This window comes from Oncorhynchus clarkii, unplaced genomic scaffold, assembly GCF_045791955.1.
Source record: "Oncorhynchus clarkii lewisi isolate Uvic-CL-2024 unplaced genomic scaffold, UVic_Ocla_1.0 unplaced_contig_7367_pilon_pilon, whole genome shotgun sequence".
In the NCBI taxonomy this organism is placed as follows: Eukaryota; Metazoa; Chordata; class Actinopteri; order Salmoniformes; family Salmonidae; genus Oncorhynchus; species Oncorhynchus clarkii.
In genome coordinates, this window is record NW_027258843.1 from 41,931 (window position 1) to 47,435 (window position 5,505).

Below are 5,505 nucleotides of genomic sequence, written 5' to 3' on the forward strand. Positions count from 1 at the left end.
GAACTGGTAACCGACTAACGGAGAACACAGGTATAATTACACAGGTAATAAATGGGGAAGATGGGCGACATCTGGAATGGGGTGGAGACAATCACAAAGACAGGTGAAACAGATCAGGTTGTGACAGTTATCGGTTGGAATCCCAAAAGCATACGGTCATGAAAACCTGCTAAATGACCTTAGCATAAAGGGTTTCTCTTCAGACAGATGCTAGAAATGTGTCTTGAGATGTTGTGTAGAAGTGTACTTCAGGAGAAGGTTGATATTCTGGAATGGGATAGTAGAAGTGTACTTCAGGAGAAGGTTGATATTCTGGAACAGGATAGTGGAAGTGTACTTCAGGAGAAGGTTGATATTCTGGAATGGGATAGTAGAAGTGTACTTCAGGAGAAGGTTGATATTCTGGAACAGGATAGTGGAAGTGTACTTCAGGAGAAGGTTAATATTCTGGAACAGGATAGTAGAAGTGTACTTCAGGAGAAGGTTGATATTCTGGAACAGGAAGTAAGAAGTGTACTTCAGGAGAAGGTTGATATTCTGGAACAGGATAGTGGAAGTGTACTTCAGGAGAAGGTTGATATTCTGGAACAGGATAGTGGAAGTGTACTTCAGGAGAAGGTTGATATTCTGGAACAGGATAGTAGAAGTGTACTTCAGGAGAAGTTTGATATTCTGGAACAGGAAGGAAGAAGTGTACTTCAGGAGAAGGTTGATATTCTCAAACAGGATAGTAGAAGTGTACTTCAGGAGAAGGTTGATATTCTGGAATGGGATAGTAGAAGTGTACTTCAGGAGAAGTTTGATATTCTCAAACAGGATAGTAGAAGTGTACTTCAGGAGAAGGTTGATATTCTGGAGCAGGATAGTGGAAGTGTACTTCAGGAGATGGTTGATATTCTGGAACATGATAGTAGAAGTGTACTTCAGGAGAAGGTTGATATTCTGAAACAGGATAGTGGAAGTGTACTTCAGGAGAAGGTTGATATTCTGGAACAGGATAGTAGAAGTGTACTTCAGGAGAAGGTTGATATTCTGGAACAGGATAGTGGAAGTGTACTTCAGGAGATGGTTGATATTCTGGAACAGGAAGGAAGAAGTGTACTTCAGGAGAAGGTTGATATTCTGGAACAGGATAGTGGAAGTGTACTTCAGGAGAAGGTTGATATTCTGGAACAGGATAGTAGAAGTGTACTTCAGGAGAAGGTTAATATTCTGGAACAGGATAGTAGAAGTGTACTTCAGGAGAAGGTTGATATTCTGGAACAGGAAGGAAGAAGTGTACTTCAGGAGAAGGTTGATATTCTGGAACAGGATAGTGGAAGTGTACTTCAGGAGAAGGTTGATATTCTGGAACAGGATAGTGGAAGTGTACTTCAGGAGAAGGTTGATATTCTGGAACAGGATAGTAGAAGTGTACTTCAGGAGAAGTTTGATATTCTGGAACAGGAAGGAAGAAGTGTACTTCAGGAGAAGGTTGATATTCTCAAACAGGATAGTAGAAGTGTACTTCAGGAGAAGGTTGATATTCTGGAATGGGATAGTAGAAGTGTACTTCAGGAGAAGTTTGATATTCTCAAACAGGATAGTAGAAGTGTACTTCAGGAGAAGGTTGATATTCTGGAGCAGGATAGTGGAAGTGTACTTCAGGAGATGGTTGATATTCTGGAACATGATAGTAGAAGTGTACTTCAGGAGAAGGTTGATATTCTGAAACAGGATAGTGGAAGTGTACTTCAGGAGAAGGTTGATATTCTGGAACAGGATAGTAGAAGTGTACTTCAGGAGAAGGTTGATATTCTGGAACAGGATAGTGGAAGTGTACTTCAGGAGATGGTTGATATTCTGGAACAGGAAGGAAGAAGTGTACTTCAGGAGAAGGTTGATATTCTGGAACAGGATAGTGGAAGTGTACTTCAGGAGAAGGTTGATATTCTCAAACAGGATAGTAGAAGTGTACTTCAGGAGAAGGTTGATATTCTGGAACAGGAAGGAAGAAGTATACTTGATAGTTGTTTTATTATTTATCCGAGTGTGGTGGCTGGAAACACAGAGAAAATGATCACCAGAAGGGATGGGGGAAAGAGGAGGGGAGAGGAAAGAGAGAACGAGAGAGAGAGGAGGGAAGAGGGAGACTAGTTTCTCTCCAGTTTGTTTGTTGCCATGGGACCCAGCATCCAGATGGACTGAGACACAGAAGCACCAGAGAGGGACCAGAACGCACACATATTTACTCTACCAACACTGCACAACAACACTACTGTGTGTGTGTGTGTGTGCATTGTCTGGACCAAATAAACATGCTTTTTCCAGAACTGTGTACATTGGGTAGTATTTTAAGCAGTAGTAAAATAAACCGTAATCTACATCAACAACAACCAAGCTTTGATGAGGGTTTCATAGCATTAGTCCGTTTGGCTTTGATCACAGACCAAGAATCTAACAAAAGAGGTGTGTGAGAGTGTGTGTGTGTGGGGGGGGGGGGGGGGCTGCAGAAAGAGATAAAAGGAGAAAAAGAGGAAAGGGGAGAGAGAGAGAGAGAGAGAGAGATGGAGAGAGAGAGAGAGAGAGAGAGATGGAGAGGGAGAGATGGAGAGAGAGAGATGGAGAGAGAGAGAGATGGAGAGAGAGAGATGGAGAGAGAGAGATGGAGAGAGAGAGATGGAGAGAGAGAGATGGAGAGATGGAGAGAGAGAGATGGAGAGAGAGAGATGGAGAGATGGAGAGAGAGAGAGAGAGAGATGGAGAGAGAGAGAGGGAGAGATGGAGAGAGAGAGAGATGGAGAGAGAGAGATGGAGAGAGAGAGAGAGAGAGATGGAGAGATGGAGAGAGAGAGAGATGGAGAGAGAGAGAGAGGGAGAGATGGATTGGGAGAGATGGAGAGAGAGAAATGGAGAGGGAGAGATGGAGAGAGAGAGAGAGAGAGAGAGAGAGAGAGAGAGAGAGAGAGAGAGAGAGAGAGAGAGAGAAGAAAAAAAAAGAGTAAAAGAGAAAAAGAGAGTTAAATAAACTTTATTGGGTCCTGTAACCCACAAAATGATAAACACTCAAACAGCATAGCAGATATCATGGGCATCTGAAACAGCCCAAATAACCACTTCTACTGTAGTCTTCTCAGGGGTGTCCACACTAACCAAGCCTTCCCAGGGGTGTTCAGGCTAACCAAGCCTTCCCAGGGGTGTCCAGGCTAACCAATCCTTCCCAGGGGGGGTCCAGGCTAACCAATCCTTCCCAGGGGGGTCCAGGCTAACCAAGCCTTCCCAGGGGGTGTCCAGGCTAACCAATCCTTCCCAGGGGGGGTCCAGGCTAACCAAGCCTTCCCAGGGGGGGTCCAGGCTAACCAAGCCTTCCCAGGGGTGTCCAGGATAACCAATCCTTCCCAGGGGGGGTCCAGGCTAACCAAGCCTTCCCAGGGGGGGTCCAGGCTAACCAAGCCTTCCCAGGGGGGGTCCAGGCTAACCAAGCCTTCCCAGGGGGGGTCCAGGCTAACCAAGCCTTCCCAGGGGGTGTCCAGGCTAACCAAGCCTTCCCAGGGGTGTCCGGGCTAACCAAGACTTCCCAGGGGTGTCCAGGCTGACCAAAACATTAAGGATTTCATTTCATTTATTTTGTCATCAATGCTTCAAGACCTGCCAACTGCTCACGTGGATAGGAGAATGCTATCCACCCAAAGGCTGTCCCATGATCGACTGTCCCAACAATGTTGTGAAGTTAACACTGAGTGTCTGACTCCCATCAGCACAGTCTCCTTCTCCTCATTGCTCTCTTTCACCTTCGTCCCCAGAAGAGAGAAGCAGCCGTGTATTGATTCCTGCAGGTCAGACCCTGCCTGACTTACCTTCTGTACGGGATCATTGGGAGGCTGTTCTTTGTCCACCAGGTAGAAGCAATAACCTCCTGGGGCCTCAGTCAGATAGCGGCCCTTTCCAACCTCTGTGAAGGGCCAACCAAGCCACTTAGCATTGCTGACAGCCTGGTTAGACTGCAGAGTCAAACCCGAGGAAGTCGTTGCCTAGGCGATATTCTCCCACTCCATTACTGTAGATTAGTTCAGCCACAAAGTCATCATCCTCCGGACCAAATCCGACCACTGCCTTGCTCCATTTCCCATCATAAGGGCCCTTACAAGTTGCCGTACATCCTTCTTCAAACTCTTTGTGACACAAAATCTTCATGCCGATCACATCTCGTTTTGCTTCTGTCTCCCAGTTTGAAAACAAAATGCAAGGCTCGCCTCAAAGCCACCATTACCCAAATCAAATCAAAGTGCATTTGTCACGTGCGCCGAGTACAACAGGTGTAGGTAGACCTTACAGTGAAATCCTTACTTACAGGCTCTAACCAATAGTGCAAAAAAGTATTAAGTTAACAATAGGTAAGTAAAGAAATAAAACAGTAAAAAGACAGGCTATAACAGTAGAGAGGCTATAAAAGTAGCGAAGCTACATACAGACACCGGTTAGTCAGGCTGATTGAGGTAGTATGTACAGTGGGGCAAAAAAGTATTTAGTCAGCCACCAATTGTGCAAGTTCTCCCACTTAAAAAGATGAGAGAGGCCTGTAATTTTCATCATAGGTACACTTCAACTATGAAAAAAAAAATCCAGAAAATCACATTGTAGGATTTTTTATGAATTTATTTGCAAATTATGGTGGAAAATAAGTATTTGGTCAATAACAAAAGTTTATCTCAATACTCAATACAATATTTACCCTGTGTTGGCAATGACAGAGGTCAAACGTTTTCTGTAAGTTTTCATAAGGTTTTCACACACTGTTGATGGTATTTTGGCCCATTCCTCCATGCATATCTCCTCTAGAGCAGTGATGTTTTGGGGCTGTTGCTGGGCAACACAGACTTTTAACTCCCTCCAAAGACTTTCAATGGGGTTGAGTTCTGGAGACTGGCTAGGCCACTCCAGGACCTTGAAATGCTTCTTACGAAGCCACTCCTTCGTTGGTGTGTTTGGGATCATTGTCATGCTGAAAGACCCAGCCACGTTTCATCTTCAATGCCCTTGCTGATTGTAGGAGGTTTTCACTCAAAATCTCACTATACATGGCCACATTCATTATTTCCTTTACACGGATCAGTCGTCCTGGTCCCTTTGCAGAAACACAGCCCCAAAGCATGATGTTTCCACCCCCATGCTTCACAGTAGGTATGGTGTAGGCTTTGTTACTTTGGTCCCAGCTCTCTGCAGGCCATTCACTAGGTCACCCGTGTGTTTCTGGGATTTTTGCTCACCGTTCTTGTGATCATTTTGACCCCACGGGGTCAGATCGAGGGAGATTTTCAGTGGTCTTGTATGTCTTCCATTTCCTAATAATTGCTCCCACAGTTGATTTCTTCAAACCAAGCTGCTTACCTATTGCAGATTCAGTCTTCCCAGCCTGGTGCAGGTCTACAATTTTGTTTTTGGTGTCCTTTGACAGCTCTTTGGTCTTGGCCATAGTGGAGTGTGGAGTGTGACTGTTTGAGGTTGTGGACAGGTGTCTTTTATAGT

General features: G+C 44.9%; 1 pseudogene; it reads right to left on the minus strand.

The window, feature by feature from the left end:
- Positions 1-3,601: 3,601 nt before the first annotated feature.
- On the minus strand, positions 3,602-4,246 carry LOC139398803 (glyoxalase domain-containing protein 4 pseudogene; annotated as a pseudogene).
- Between the last annotated feature and the right edge of the window lie 1,259 nt (positions 4,247-5,505).